Below are 17511 nucleotides of genomic sequence, written 5' to 3' on the forward strand. Positions count from 1 at the left end.
TTTAATACAAAGCACTACAAGTCAGTTTAGTCGTCTGCCCATTCAGCCCAATCAACTAAACGGAATCAACGGAAGTTCAGAAAAGTATTTAAATGCAAATCACAACAACTCAGTTTAGTCATAAGCACATTCAGTTCAATCAACTGAATGGGATCAACCGAATTTCTGATAGTAATTAAATACAACGCACAACAACTCAGTTTAGACGTAAGCACCTTCCATTTCCATCAACAGAGCCAACTTAACATCAACAAAACACGCAAACGTGATAAAATAAAGAACAGCACAGGATAAGACAGTTCAAACAAATCAATATGAAGCATGCTGAGCGCAATTACAAAAGACAGCAACTGAAAGCCCCAGCAATGCATTAAAGTCAACTCAGAACAGGAAAATTAAGGACAGCTTGATTCTATATGGCTACCCTTCTGATGATTAGAGCATGAGTCGAGATGTTCAAATCGGGACTATGTCTGAAATTTGTCCCTAGGGCATTGAAATTTAATGGCGAAACAATTGGAATGTGTTGCGCCTCAGAAAAAGTTAAGCTTCCTCAACTGGCTGCACCACCAGAGCCATTGAATGCTTTACTTACTGGAAATACATCTGAATCGAAGTGTTTTTTATCAAACATCAGGAAATATAACTCATTTTTCCAAATGACGTCCTTTGGTGCCTGAATCAAAGATCAAGGTCATTTTATGCCTACTATCAAAGTAAAAGGGCAAATTTATCATAGAAGAGGCTCTCTTCTACCAGTCTCAGGTGAGCATCACAAATTTTTGCAACTGCACTTCATCAGTTATGGCAATGCTGAATTGAATGCATGCTGCGGAATTTCTCCCGGCGTTGAAAGGACTATCGTTTTCCAATTGCAACATCTTTTCCACAATAATAATAATTTAGTCCGTCTGTTCAAAACAAATGGGCCCCACAAATAGCCCCCCAATTCAGATGGACCCCTGCAGACGAAATGAATGCTTGCCTGAAAATTTCTAATTAATGGGCACACGTAAAGACATTAAAATTAACTACAAATATGCGTGTTTGATTGCAAAACGATGACTCTGGTCAAACTTTTTTAGATCAATTGCTGGCAATTGGAAACGGAAAGCTCACAGAAGACTCAATTTGAGGACGTATACAACCGCCTGCTGAATTCTGCAATTTAGTGACGTCCAAAAATGAATTGGTTGAAAAACTATTTCCGAATATTCTAACCAATTATAATAATCATAAATGGCTAAGTGAACGAGCGATCCTGGCAGCCAAGAATAAAAAACGTCCACGAAATCAACAATATTGTTTTGACCAAGATCCGAGACCAGGCAGTCCTTTACAAGTCAGTTGACACATTTCTGGAACCAAATGAAGCGGTTAATTATCCATCTGAATTTTTAAATTCCCTGGAAATCCCAGGGTTTCCACCACACGTACTACAACTAAAAATAGGCGTACCAATAATATTGTTACGAAATATCAACCCACCAAAGCTTTGCAATGGCACGCGACTTGCCGTAAAAAAAAAACAATGGAAAACGTAATAGAGTCAACAACCTTTTAGGGCCTTTTGAGGGTGAGGCTGTTCTTATTCCTCGCATTCCCACGATTCCAACGGATCTGCCTTTTCAATTTAAAAGATGGCGATTCCCAATTCGATTAGCATTTGTAATCACCATCAACAAAGCTCAAGGGCAATCATTAGAAAATTTGGTATAGATCTTAATGTAGATTGTTTTACCCATGGACAATTTTACGTAGCGTGTTCGAGGGTTGGTAAACCTGACAATCTATTTATATGCACAGACAATGGGACAGCGAAGAATGTTGTATATTCGCAAGTTTTAAGCAGTTAATTTGTATTGTATATGAATATCTATTTATCTATCTATCTATATAAAAATAATTTGTATATATATATATATATATATATATATATATATATATATATATATATATATATATATATATCTATAAATATAAAAATAAGTTGTTTGTCTGTCTGTCGACTGACGTCATGTTTGTGTGTCGACTGACGTCATGTTTGTGGACTGACGTCATTATAAGGATTGAGCTGTATGTCGTCATGAAGTTGTTTGTCGTCTGACGTCATGTTTGTCGACTAACGAAACTACAGACCGGGACACCGGGACCCAAATGACGTGTTATGTCTGTTATAACGTAATAGAGGCAACAATCTTGACAGGGCCTTTTGAGGGTGAGGCTTTTCTTATTCCACGCATTCTCATGATTCCAATGGATCTGCCTTTTCAACCTAAAAGATTGCAATTCCCAATTTGATTAGCATATTTATTTTTCAGTCCAGAACCACTAAAGCTATTATGTAAATATCAAAAATATTTATGTTGTCTGAGTAATAATTTTTAGTTTTTATTTCAAAATAGAAAATTACCTGACAATTTTAGAATTATATCTATCTATATATATAAAAATAAGTTGTCTGTCTGTGGATCAGGTGACGTCATGTTTCTGTGTCGACTGGCGTCATGAAGTTAGTTGTCGTCATTTTTGCTATGACGGTGGACACAAATGACGACGGGGACACAGGGAATATAAATGACGACCTGGACACAGGGACACAACTACAACGGGGACGCCGGGGGGCACAGGGGGATATATAAATGACGACGGCAACAAAGGAAATGGTCGATTAGCAATCACCATCAACAAAGCTCAAGGGCAATCAATAGAATCATGAGGTATAGATCTGAATACGGATTGTTTTCCCATGGACCATTATGCGTTGCATGTTCAAGAGTCGGTAAACCTGACAATATATTTATATGCACAGACGATGGGACAGCAAAGAATGTTGTATATTCGCAAGTTTTACGTAGTTAAAAACATATATATATATATATATATATATATATATATATATATATATATATATATATATATATATATATATATATATATATCCGATGAAGATGCTCAAAGAGTCTATGCCAAAAAACTTGCTGCTGATAGAGAAAGTCAGAAAAGAAAGCGTGCCGAGGAATCAAAAGAAAAGCAAGGAAACAGGCTTGTGGCTAAAGAACGCAAAACCGCGCAGTTAGATGAAGATCCACCTGGACAGCGAGAGTCAAAACATATCAAAACTGAAAATGATAGCGATGATGACTGGGTTTGGGATCTTGACTTGGATAAGGTCATCAATGCCTACCAGATTTAAGTTAAAAAAACAAAGGTTCGTCGATATGTACTTCATAGTGAAGCTGAAAAATAAAGAAGAAAAAGAAAACTGAAAAAAGAAAAATGTAAAAAACTAAAAAATACTAAAAAGAAAAAACACTCAGAGAGAAATTACAGACCGGGACACAAATGACGACCGGGACAGAGGGAATATAAATAACGACCGGGACACTCAAGGAGAAATTACAGACTGGGATACCGGGACACAAATGACGACCGGGACACAGGCAATATAAATGACGACCAGGACAAAGGTATTTAAGAATATCGTTCAAAGACAAATTTTTAATTGTAAGAAGACCGTTGAAAGAGAAATTTCTAATTGTAAAATGACTGAAGAACCTACAATGGCAACACCCGAGGAAGCTGCTCAAAACGAATGTATTCACGCCGAAGTAGCTGAGTTGGTAAAGCGTTATGTTTCAAGTTCTAGGTCCGAGAGGCTCCAGGTTTGAACCTTGGCTTTAGCATTAATACAAAAGAAGAAAAAAACTAAAAAAGGTAAAAACTACAAAAAAACTAAAAAGAAAATATATATATATTTATATATATCATCTTTTCCACAAAAATAATAATTTAGTGCTTCTGCTTAAAAGCAGCAATCGAATTGATGCCTCCTGATACGCAACTATCAACAAAGTGGCAATCGTTGTGGTCGGTGATCAGTTCTTACCTCGAGATAATATTCTTTATAGGCGAAACAATCAGTTGACAAGAATTGCTTAAACTCATCGATGCTACGATGCCCTACAATATCCTGACGAATATAAATGACACCCGGGACACTCAAATAGAAATCACAGACTGGGACACCGGGACACAAATGACGACGGGGACACAGGGAATATAAATGACGACCCGGACACAGGGACACAACTACAACGGGGACGCCGGGGGGCACAGGGGGATATATAAATGACGACGGCAACAAAGGAAATGGTCGATTAGCAATCACCATCAACAAAGCTCAAGGGCAATCAATAGAATCATGAGGTATAGATCTGAATACGGATTGTTTTCCCATGGACCATTATGCGTTGCATGTTCAAGAGTCGGTAAACCTGACAATCTATTTATATGCACAGACGATGGGACAGCAAAGAATGTTGTATATTCGCAAGTTTTACGTAGATAAAAACATATATATATATATATATATATATATATATATATATATATATATACTAGCTGTTGGGGTGGCGCTTCGCGCCACCCCAACACCTAGTTGGCGGAGGCGCTTCGTGCCCCCCCCAAGCCCCCCCGCGCGCGTAAGTCGTTACGCGCCATAATAGTTACGCGCCATTGTAGTTGTGTCCCTATGTACCACCTGTGAATATAGATATATATATATATATATATATATATATATATATATATATATATATATATATATATATATATATATATATATATATATATATATATATATATATATATATATATATATATATATATATATATATATATGGTTTTAACTACGTAAAACTTGCGAATATACAACATTCTTTGCTGTCCCATTGTCTTTGCATATAAATAGATTGTCAGGTTTACCGACTCTTGAACATGCAACATATAATGGTCCATGGGAAAACAATCTGTATTCAGATCTATACCTCATGATTCTAATGATTGTCCTTGAGCTTTGTTGATGGTGATTGCTAATCGACCATTCCCTGTCCCGGTGTCCCGGTCGTCATTTACATCCCCCTGTTTCCCCCGGTGTCCCCGTTGTAGTTGTGTCCCTGTGTCCCGGTCGTCATTTATATTCCCTGTGTCCCGGTCGTCATTTGTATCCCGGTGTACCGGTCTGTATATACATTCGTTTTTTAGTTTTGTTTTTCTCCTTTATTTTTTTCCTTTTTTTTTCTTTTTTAGTTTATTTAGATTTTTAGATTTTTTAGTTTTTTTATTAGTTTTTAGTTTTTTTTCTTTTTTTTTGTAGTTTTTACCTTCTTTTTAGTTTTGTTAGTTTTTTTTTTTACTTATGTCCTGGTCGTCATTTATACTCCCTGTGTCCCGGTGCTTTGTTGATTGCTAATCGAACATTCCTTTTGTCCTGGTCGCTTTCTCTTTGAGTGTCGTCATTTATTTTTTTCTTTTTTAGTTCTTTTAGTTTTTACCTTTTTTAGTTTTTTTTTAGTTTTTTAGATGAAAATTTTTTTTAGTTTTTCCCTTTTTTTCTTTTTAGTTTTTTATTGGTTTTTACCTTTATTTTAGCTTATTTTTCAGTTTTTTCCTTTTTTTTAGTTTTTCTTTATTTTTTATTTTTTTTAGTTTTTTACCTTTTTTTAGTTTTTTTAGTTTTTTTTAGTTTTTTAGCTTTTTTACTTTTTTTATTAGTTTTTAGTTTTTTTGTAGTTTTTGCCTTTTTTTAGTTTTTTCAGTTTTTTTTTTAGTTTTTTATTGGTTTTTACCTTTATTTTAGCTTATTTTTCAGTTTTTTCCTTTTTTTTAGTTTTTTTAGTTTTTAGTTTTTTTAGTTTTTTACCTTTTTTTAGTTTTTTTAGTTTTTTAGCTTTTTTATTTTTTTTATTAGTTTTTAGTTTTTTTTGTAGTTTTTGCCTTTTTTTAGTTTTTTTAGTTTTTTAGCTTTTTTATTAGTTTTTAGTTTTTTTTGTAGTTTTTGCCTTTTTTTAGTTTTTTTAGTTTTTTAGCTTTTTTGTTTTTTTTATTAGTTTTTAGTTTTTTTTGTAGTTTTTGCCTTTTTTAGTTTTTTCAGTTTTGACGTCACCTGATCCAGTTTTTTCAGGTGACGTCACCTGATCCATCCACAGACAGACAACTTATTTTTATATATATAGAAGATATATATATATATATATATATATATACTAGCTGTTGGGGTGGCGCTTCGCGCCACCCCAACACCTAGTTGGTGGGGGCGCTTCGCGCCCCCCCCAAGCCCCCCCGCGCGCGTAAGTCGTTACGCGCCATAATAGTTACGCGCCATTGTAGTTGTGTCCCTATGTCCCACCTGTGAATATAGATAGATATATATATATGGTTTTAACTACGTAAAACTTGCGAATATACAACATTCTTTGCTGTCCCATTGTCTTTGCATATAAATAGATTGTCAGGTTTACCGACTCTTGAACATGCAACATATAATGGTCCATGGGAAAACAATCTGTATTCAGATCTATACCTCATGATTCTAATGATTGCCCTTGAGCTTTGTTGATGGTGATTGCTAATCGACCATTCCCTGTCCCGGTGTCCCGGTCGTCATTTACATCCCCCTGTTTCCCCCGGTGTCCCCGTTGTAGTTGTGTCCCTGTGTCCCGGTCGTCATTTATATTCCCTGTGTCCCGGGTCCCGGTCGTCATTTGTATCCCGGTGTCCCGGTCTGTATATACATTCGTTTTTTAGTTTTGTTTTTCTCCTTTATTTTTTTCCTTTTTTTTTCTTTTTTAGCTTATTTAGATTTTTAGATTTTTTAGTTTTTTTATTAGTTTTTAGTTTTTTTTTCTTTTTAGTTTTTTTGTCCCGGTCGTCATTTATATCCCCCTGTTTCCCCCGGTGTCCCCGTTGTAGTTGTGTCCCTGTGTCCCGGTCGTCATTTATATTCCCTGTGTCCCGGGTCCCGGTCGTCATTTGTATCCCGGTGTCCCGGTCTGTATATACATTCGTTTTTTAGTTTTGTTTTTCTCCTTTATTTTTTTCCTTTTTTTTTCTTTTTTAGCTTATTTAGATTTTTAGATTTTTTAGTTTTTTTATTAGTTTTTAGTTTTTTTTTCTTTTTAGTTTTTTTGTCCCGGTCGTCATTTATATCCCCCTGTTTCCCCCGGTGTCCCCGTTGTAGTTGTGTCCCTGTGTCCCGGTCGTCATTTATATTCCCTGTGTCCCGGTCGTCATTTGTATCCCGGTGTACCGGAGTTGTGTCCCTGTGTCCCGGTCGTCATTTATATTCCCTGTGTCCCGGGTCCCGGTCGTCATTTGTATCCCGGTGTCCCGGTCTGTATATACATTCGTTTTTTAGTTTTGTTTTTCTCCTTTATTTTTTTCCTTTTTTTTTCTTTTTTAGCTTATTTAGATTTTTAGATTTTTTAGTTTTTTTATTAGTTTTTAGTTTTTTTTTCTTTTTAGTTTTTTTGTCCCGGTCGTCATTTATATCCCCCTGTTTCCCCCGGGTCGTCATTTATACTCCCTGTGTCCCGGTGCTTTGTTGATTGCTAATCGAACATTCCTTTTGTCCTGGTCGCTTTCTCTTTGAGTGTCGTCATTTATTTTTTTCTTTTTTAGTTCTTTTAGTTTTTACCTTTTTTAGTTTTTTTTAGTTTTTAGTTTTTTTAGTTTTTTACCTTTTTTTAGTTTTTTTAGTTTTTTTTAGTTTTTTAGCTTTTTTATTTTTTTTATTAGTTTTTAGTTTTTTTGTAGTTTTTGCCTTTTTTTTTAGTTTTTTTAGTTTTTTAGCTTTTTTATTAGTTTTTAGTTTTTTTTGTAGTTTTTGCCTTTTTTTAGTTTTTTTAGTTTTTTAGCTTTTTTATTTTTTTTATTAGTTTTTAGTTTTTTTGTAGTTTTTGCCTTTTTTTTCTCTTTGAGTGTCGTCATTTATTAGTTTTTTCCTTTTTTTTTAGTTTTTTATTGGTTTTTACCTTTATTTTAGCTTATTTTTCAGTTTTTTCCTTTTTTTTAGTTTTTTTTATTTTTTATTTTTTTTAGTTTTTTACCTTTTTTTAGTTTTTTTAGTTTTTTAGCTTTTTTACTTTTTTTATTAGTTTTTAGTTTTTTTTGTAGTTTTTGCCTTTTTTTAGTTTTTTCAGTTTTTTTTTTAGTTTTTTATTGGTTTTTACCTTTATAGTTTTTTTAGTTTTTTAGCTTTTTTATTTTTTTTATTAGTTTTTAGTTTTTTTTGTAGTTTTTGCCTTTTTTTAGTTTTTTCAGTTTTGACGTCACCTGATCCAGTTTTTTCAGGTGACGTCACCTGACACATCCATCCATCCATCCATCCACAGACAACTTATTTTTATATATATAGAAGATATATATATATATATATATATATATATATATATATATATATATATATATATATATAGAGAACAAATTTTATAAAGACAAATTTTTAATTGTAAGAAGACCGTTGAAAGAGAAATTTCTAATTGTAAAATGACTGAAGAACCTACAATGGCAACACCCGAGGAAGCTGCTCAAAACGAATGTATTCACGCCGAAATAGCTGAGTTGGTAAAGCGTTATGTTTCAGGTTCTAGGTTTGAGAGGCTCCAGGTTTGAACCTTGGCTTTAGCATTAATACAAAAGAAGAAAAAAACTAAAAGAGGTAAAAACTACAAAAAAATAAAAAGAAAATATATATATATATATTTATATATATCATCTTTTCCACAAAAATAATAATTTAGTGCTTCTGCTTAAAAACAGCAATCGAATTGATGCCTTCTGATACGCAACTATCAACAAAGTGGCAATCGTTGTGGTCGGTGATCAGTTCTTACCTCGAGATAATATTCTTTATAGGCGAAACAATCAGTTGACAAGAATTGCTTAAACTCATCGATGCTACGATGCCCTACAATATCCTGACGAATATAAATGACGCCCGGGACACTCAAATAGAAATCACAAGACACTCCAAATATAAATGCTCTTTTATGTCATTGATTCTTTCACTCAAACATATTGGACATCGTCCATCCTTTCCTAGCTTATGTTCGATGAAGTGTATTGCCAACTCAGAGCAGTCAATAAGAACTGCAGGACAAGTACCACTCTCAATAGGCGGCAGTTTCTCCTGTTCAATTCTTTGATGAAGATCCGACATTAAAAAAGAACTCTCAATCTTTCTGCAAGAGCAAGGTCGCCTAATCAAAGCCGCTAATTCTTCTATAACTTTGCTTGTCTATATATATAAAAATAAGTTGTCTGTCTGTGGATGTGTGGATGGATGTGTGGATGGATGTGTCAGGTGACGTCACCTGAAAAAACTGGATTAGGTGACGTCAAAACTGAAAAAACTAAAAAAAGGCAAAAACTACAAAAAAAAAACTAAAAACTAATAAAAAAAATAAAAAAGCTAAAAAACTAAAAAAACTATAAAGGTAAAAACCAATAAAAAACTAAAAAAAAAACTGAAAAAACTAAAAAAAGGCAAAAACTACAAAAAAAAACTAAAAACTAATAAAAAAAGTAAAAAAGCTAAAAAACTAAAAAAACTAAAAAAACTAAAAAAAGGTAAAAAACTAAAAAAAATAAAAAATAAAAAAAAACTAAAAAAAAGGAAAAAACTGAAAAATAAGCTAAAATAAAGGTAAAAACCAATAAAAAACTAAAAAAAAAAGGAAAAAACTAATAAATGACGACACTCAAAGAGAAAGCGACCAGGACAAAAAACTAAAAAAAAAGGCAGAAACTACAAAAAAACTAAAAACTAATAAAAAAAATAAAAAAGCTAAAAAACTAAAAAAACTAAAAAAAGGTAAAAAACTAAAAAAACTAAAAACTAAAAAAAAACTAAAAAAGGTAAAAACTAAAAGAACTAAAAAAGAAAAAAATAAATGACGACACTCAAAGAGAAAGCGACCAGGACAAAAGGAATGTTCGATTAGCAATCAACAAAGCACCGGGACACAGGGAGTATAAATGACGACCAGGACACAAGTAAAAAAAAAAATTAACAAAACTAAAAAGAAGGTAAAAACTACAAAAAAACTAAAAAGAAAAAAAAACTAAAAACTAATAAAAAAACTAAAAAATCTAAAAATCTAAATAAACTAAAAAAGAAAAAAAAAGGAAAAAAATAAAGGAGAAAAACAAAACTAAAAAACGAATGTATATACAGACCGGTACACCGGGATACAAATGACGACCGGGACACAGGGAATATAAATAACGACCGGGACACAGGGACACAACTACAACGGGGACACCGGGGGAAACAGGGGGATATAAATGACGACCGGGACAAAAAAACTAAAAAGAAATAAAAACTAAAAACTAATAAAAAAAACTAAAAAATCTAAAAATCTAAATAAGCTAAAAAAGAAAAAAAAAGGAAAAAAATAAAGGAGAAAAACAAAACTAAAAAACGAATGTATATACAGACCGGGACACCGGGATACAAATGATGACCGGGACGCGGGACACAGGGAATATAAATGACGACCGGGACACAGGGACACAACTACAACGGGGACACCGGGGGAAACAGGGGGATAACCTGACAATCTATTTATATGCAAAGACAATGGGACAGCAAAGAATGTTGTATATTCGCAAGTTTTACGTAGTTAAAACCATATATATATATATATATCTATATTCACAGGTGGGACATAGGGACACAACTACAATGGCGCGTAACTATTATGGCGCGTAACGACTTACGCGCGCGGGGGGGCTTGGGGGGGGCGCGAAGCGCCCCCACCAACTAGGTGTTGGGGTGGCGCGAAGCGCCACCCCAACAGCTAGTATATATATATATATATATATATATATATATATATATATATATATATATATATATATATATGTTTTTAACTACGTAAAACTTGCGAATATACAACATTCTTTGCTGTCCCATCGTCTGTGCATATAAATAGATTGTCAGGTTTACCGACTCTTGAACATGCAACGCATAATGGTCCATGGGAAAACATTCCGTATTCAGATCTATACCTCATGATTCTATTGATTGCCCTTGAGCTTTGTTGATGGTGATTGCTAATCGACCATTTCCTTTGTTGCCGTCGTCATTTATATATCCCCCTGTGCCCCCCGGCGTCCCCGTTGTAGTTGTGTCCCTGTGTCCGGGTCGTCATTTATATTCCCTGTGTCCCCGTCGTCATTTGTGTCCCGGTGTCCCAGTCTGTGATTTCTATTTGAGTGTCCCGGGCGTAATTTATATTCGTCAGGATATTGTAGGGCATCGTAGCATCGATGAGTTTAAGCAATTCTTGTCAACTGATTGTTTCGCCTATAAAGAATATTATCTCGAGGTAAGAACTGATCACCGACCACAACGATTGCCACTTTGTTGATAGTTGCGTATCAGGAGGCATCAATTCGATTGCTGTTTTTAAGCAGATTTTCTTTTTAGTTTTTTTGTAGTTTTTACCTTTTTTAGTTTTTTTCTTCTTTTGTATTAATGCTAAAGCCAAGGTTCAAACCTGGAGCCTCTCGGACCTAGAACCTGAAACATAACGCTTTACCAACTCAGCTACTTCGGCGTGAATACATTCGTTTTGAGCAGCTTCCTCGGGTGTTGCCATTGTAGGTTCTTCAGTCATTTTACAATTAGAAATTTCTCTTTCAACGGTCTTCTTACAATTAAAAATTTGTCTTTGAACGATATTCTTAAATACCTGTATCCTGGTCGTCATTTATATTGCCTGTGTCCCGGTCGTCATTTGTGTCCCGATATCCCAGTCTGCAATTTCTCCTTGAGTGTCCCGGTCGTTATTTATATTCCCTCTGTCCCGGTCGTCATTTGTGTCCCGGTCTGTAATTTCTCTTTGAGTGTTTTTTCTTTTTAGTATTTTTTAGTTTTTTACATTTTTTCTTTTTTCAGTTTTCTTTTTCTTCTTTATTTTTCAGCTTCACTATGAAATACATATCGCCAAACCTTTGTTTTTTTTAACTAAAATCTGGTAGGCATTGATGACCTTATCCAAGTCAAGATCCCAAACCCAATCATCATCGCTATCATTTTCAGTTTTGATATGTTTTGACTCTCGCTGTCCAGGTGGATCTTCATTAACTGCGCGGTTTTGCGTTCTTTAGCCTCAAGCCTGTTTCCTTGCTGTTCTTTTGATTCCTCGGTACGCTTTGTTTTCTGACTTTCTCTATCAGCAGCAAGTTTTTTGGCATAGACTCTTTGAGCATCTTCATCGGATTATATATATATATATATATATATATATATATATATATATATATATATATATATATATATATATATATATATATATATATATATATATATACTAGCTGTTGGGGTGGCGCTTCGCGCCACCCCAACACCTAGTTGGTGGGGGCGCTTCGCGCCCCCCCAAGCTCCCCCGCGCGCGTAAGTCGTTACGCGCCATATTAGTTACGCGCTATTGTAGTTGTGTCCCTATGTCCCACCTGTGAATATAGATATATATATATATATATATATATATATATATATATATATATATATATATATATATATATCTATACTAGCTGTTGGGGTGGCGCTTCGCGCCACCCCAACACCTAGTTGGTGGGGGCGCTTCGCGCCCCCCCCAAGCCCCCCCGCGCGCGTAAGTCGTTACGCGCCATAATAGTTACGCGCCATTGTAGTTGTGTCCCTATGTCCCACCTGTGAATATAGATATATATATATATATATGGTTTTAACTACGTAAAACTTGCGAATATACAACATTCTTTGCTGTCCCATTGTCTTTGCATATAAATAGATTGTCAGGTTATCCCCCTGTTTCCCCCGGTGTCCCCGTTGTAGTTGTGTCCCTGTGTCCCGGTCGTCATTTATATTCCCTGTGTCCCGGGTCCCGGTCATCATTTGTATCCCGGTGTCCCGGTCTGTATATACATTCGTTTTTTAGTTTTGTTTTTCTCCTTTATTTTTTTCCTTTTTTTTTCTTTTTTAGCTTATTTAGATTTTTAGATTTTTTAGTTTTTTTTATTAGTTTTTAGTTTTTATTTCTTTTTAGTTTTTTTGTCCCGGTCGTCATTTATATCCCCCTGTTTCCCCCGGTGTCCCCGTTGTAGTTGTGTCCCTGTGTCCCGGTCGTTATTTATATTCCCTGTGTCCCGGTCGTCATTTGTATCCCGGTGTACCGGTCTGTATATACATTCGTTTTTTAGTTTTGTTTTTCTCCTTTATTTTTTTCCTTTTTTTTCTTTTTTAGTTTATTTAGATTTTTAGATTTTTCAGTTTTTTTATTAGTTTTTAGTTTTTTTTTCTTTTTAGTTTTTTTGTAGTTTTTACCTTCTTTTTAGTTTTGTTAATTTTTTTTTTTACTTGTGTCCTGGTCGTCATTTATACTCCCTGTGTCCCGGTGCTTTGTTGATTGCTAATCGAACATTCCTTTTGTCCTGGTCGCTTTCTCTTTGAGTGTCGTCATTTATTTTTTTCTTTTTTAGTTCTTTTAGTTTTTACCTTTTTAGTTTTTTTTTAGTTTTTAGTTTTTTTAGTTTTTTACCTTTTTTTAGTTTTTTTAGTTTTTTAGCTTTTTTATTTTTTTTATTAGTTTTTAGTTTTTTTGTAGTTTTTGCCTTTTTTTTAGTTTTTTGTCCTGGTCGCTTTCTCTTTGAGTGTCGTCATTTATTAGTTTTTTCCTTTTTTTTTTTAGTTTTTTATTGGTTTTTACCTTTATTTTAGCTTATTTTTCAGTTTTTTCCTTTTTTTTAGTTTTTTTTTATTTTTTATTTTTTTTTAGTTTTTTACCTTTTTTTAGTTTTTTTAGTTTTTTTAGTTTTTTAGCTTTTTTACTTTTTTTATTAGTTTTTAGTTTTTTTTTGTAGTTTTTGCCTTTTTTTAGTTTTTTCAGTTTTTTTTTTAGTTTTTTATTGGTTTTTACCTTTATAGTTTTTTTAGTTTTTTAGCTTTTTTATTTTTTTTATTAGTTTTTAGTTTTTTTTGTAGTTTTTGCCTTTTTTTAGTTTTTTCAGTTTTGACGTCACCTAATCCAGTTTTTTCAGGTGACGTCACCTGACACATCCATCCACACATCCATCCATCCATCCATCCACAGACAACTTATTTTTATATATATAGATATATATATATATATATATATATATATATATATATATATATATATATATATATATGTTTTTAACTACGTAAAACTTGCGAATATACAACATTCTTTGCTGTCCCATTGTCTGTGCATATAAATAGATTGTCAGGTTTACCGACTCTTGAACATGCAACATATAATGGTCCATGGGAAAACAATCCGTATTCAGATCTATACCTCATGATTCTAATGATTGCCCTTGAGCTTTGTTGATGGTGATTGCTAATCGACCATTCCCTGAGTCGCCATCGTCATTTATATATCCCCCTGTGCACCCCGGCGTCCCCTTCGTAGTTATGTCCCTGTGTCCCGGTCGTCATTTATATTCCCTGTGTCCCGGTCGTCATTTGTGTCCCGGTGTTCCAGTCTGTGATTTCTCTTTGAGTGTCCCGGGCGTCATTTATATTCCTTGTGTCGCGGTGTCCCGGTCGTCATTTATATCCCCCTGTGCCCCTCGGCGTCCCCATTGTAGTTGTGTCCCTGTGTCCCGGTCGTCATTTATATTCCCTGTGTCCCGGTCGTCATTTGTATCCCGGTGTCCCGGTCTGTATATACATTCGTTTTTTAGTTTTGTTTTTCTCCTTTATTTTTTTCCTTTTTTCTTTTTTTTCTTTTTTAGTTTATTTCGATTTTTTAGTTTTTTTTATTAGTTTTTAGTTTTTTGTAGTTTTTACCATTTTTTTAGTTTTTTTAGTTTTTTTTTTTTACTTATGTCCTGGTCGTCATTTATACTCCCTGTGTCCCGGTCGTCATTTGTGTCTCGGTGCTTTGTTGATTGCTAATTTATATTATATTTATATTTATATTTTTTATATTTATTAATATTTTTTTAGTTTTCTTTTCTCTTATTTTTCAGTTTTTTCCTTTTTTTTTAGTTTTTTCTTTTTTATTTTTTTTTTTTGTTTTTTACCTTTTTTTAGTTTTTTTAGTTTTTTAGCTTTTTTAGTTTTTTATTAGTTTTTAGTTTTTTTTAGTTTTAGCCTTTTTTTAGTTTTTTCAGTTTTTTTTAGTTTTTTTACCTTTTTTAGTTTTTTTTAGTTTTTTTGCTTTTTAGTTTTTTTGTAGTTTTTACCTTTTTTAGTTTTTTTTCTTCTTTTGTATTAGTGTGAAATAATTCAGACGTCATATGCGGACAAACACGACGTCACTCGACAGACAGACAGACAGACATAACCCACAAACAACTTATTTTTATATATATTTATTCATATTTTTTTTAGTTTTCTTTTTCTCTTTTATCTTTCAGTTTTTTCCTTTTTTTTAGTTTTTTTCTTTTTTAGTTTTTAGTTTTTTTTAGTTTTTTACCTTTTTTTAGTTTTTTTTTTAGTTTTTTTAGTTTTTTAGCTTTTTTAGTTTTTTTATTAGTTTTTATTTTTTTTGTAGTTTTTGCCTTTTTTTATTTTTTTCAGTTTTTTTTTTGTTATTAGATTTTTACCTTTTTTAGTTTTTTTTTTCTTTTTAGTTTTTTTTGTAGTTTTTACCTTTTTTAGTTTTTTTCTTCTTTTGTATTAGTGTGAAATAATTCAGACGTCATATGCGGACAAACATGACATCACCTGATCCATCCACAGATCCACACACAGACAACTTATTTTTATATTTAGTTTTTTTTTCTTCTTTTGTATTAGTGTGAAATAATTCAGACGTCATATGCGGACAAACACGACGTCACTCGACAGACAGACAGACAGACATAACCCACAAACAACTTATTTTTATATATATTTATTCATATTTTTTTAGTTTTCTTTTTCTCTTTTATTTTTCAGTTTTTTCCTTTTTTTTAGTTTTTTTCTTTTTTAGTTTTTAGTTTTTTTTAGTTTTTTACCTTTTTTTTAGTTTTTTTAGTTTTTTAGCTTTTTTAGTTTTTTTATTAGTTTTTATTTTTTTGTAGTTTTTGCCTTTTTTTATTTTTTTCAGTTTTTTTTAGTTATTAGATTTTTACCTTTTTTTAGTTTTTTTTAGTTTTTTAGCTTTTTTAGTTTTTTTTTTCTTTTAGTTTTTTTTGTAGTTTTTACCTTTTTTAGTTTTTTTCTTCTTTTGTATTAGTGTGAAATAATTCAGACGTCATATGCGGACAAACATGACGTCACCTGATCCATCCACAGATCCACACACAGACAACTTATTTTTATATATATAGATATAGATATATATATCTATATATATATATATATATATATATATATATATATATATATATATATATATATATATATATATATATATATATATTTATATGTGTGTGTGTGTTTTTAACTACGTAAAATTTGCGAAACATTCTTTGCTGTCCCATCGTCTGTGCATATAAATAGATTGTCAGGTTTACCGACTCTTGAACATGCAACGCATAATGGTCCATGGGAAAACAATCCGTATTCAGATCTATACCTCATGATTCTATTGATTGCCCTTGAGCTTTGTTGATGGTGATTGCTAATCGACCATTTCCTTTGTTGCCGTCGACATGGTGTTGTCGTCATAGGTGTCATAGGTGTTGGGGTGGCGCGAAGCGCCACCCCAACAGCTAGTATATCTTCTATATATATAAAAATAAGCTGTTTGTCTGTCTATCGACTGACGTCATGTTTGTGTGTCGACTGACGTCATGTTTGTCGACTGACGTCATTATAAGGATTGAGCTGTATGTCGTCATGAAGTTGTTTGTCGTCTGACGTCATGTTTGTCGACTAACGAAACTACAGACCGGGACACCGGGACACAAATGACGTGTTATGTCTGTTATAACGTAATAGAGGCAACAATCTTGACAGGGCCTTTTGAGGGTGAGGCTTTTCTTATTCCACGCATTCTCATGATTCCAATGGATCTGCTTTTCAACCTAAAAGATTGCAATTCCCAATTTGATTAGCATATTTAGTTTTCAGTCAAGAACCACTAAAGCTATTATGTAAATATCAAAAATATTTATGTTGTCTGAGCAATAATTTTTAGTTTTTATTTCAAAATAGAAAATTACCTGACTATTATAGAATTATATCTATCTATATATATAAAAATAAGTTGTCTGTCTGTGGATCAAGTGACGTCATGTTTCTGTGTCGACTGGCGTCATGAAGTTAGTTGTCGTCATTTTTGCTATGACGGTGACGTCATTAAAGATATTTAAGACATATATGTTCACGTAGAAATGTATTAATGTTTAAGTTTAAAATGACTGATGAACTTACAATGGCAAAAGCCGATGAAGATGCTCAAAGAGTCTATGCCAAAAAACTTGCTGCTGATAGAGAAAGTCAGAAAAGAAAGCGTGCCGAGGAATCAAAAGAACAGCAAGGAAACAGGCTTGAGGCTAAAGAACGCAAAACCGCGCAGTTAGATGAAGATCCACCTGGACAGCGAGAGTCAAAACATATCAAAACTGAAAATGATAGCGATGATGATTGGGTTTGGGATCTTGACTTGGAATTCTACAGAAACTCCCACGTGCAATATTTCCAAATCATCTGGGATGGGTAAAGTATTGCAGCAATGCAAACTTATTATTTGGGATGAGTGCACAATGGCACAAAAAAAATCG

The sequence above is a fragment of the Artemia franciscana genome, chromosome 11 (genome assembly GCF_032884065.1).
Source record: "Artemia franciscana chromosome 11, ASM3288406v1, whole genome shotgun sequence".
Lineage (NCBI taxonomy): Eukaryota > Metazoa > Arthropoda > Branchiopoda > Anostraca > Artemiidae > Artemia > Artemia franciscana.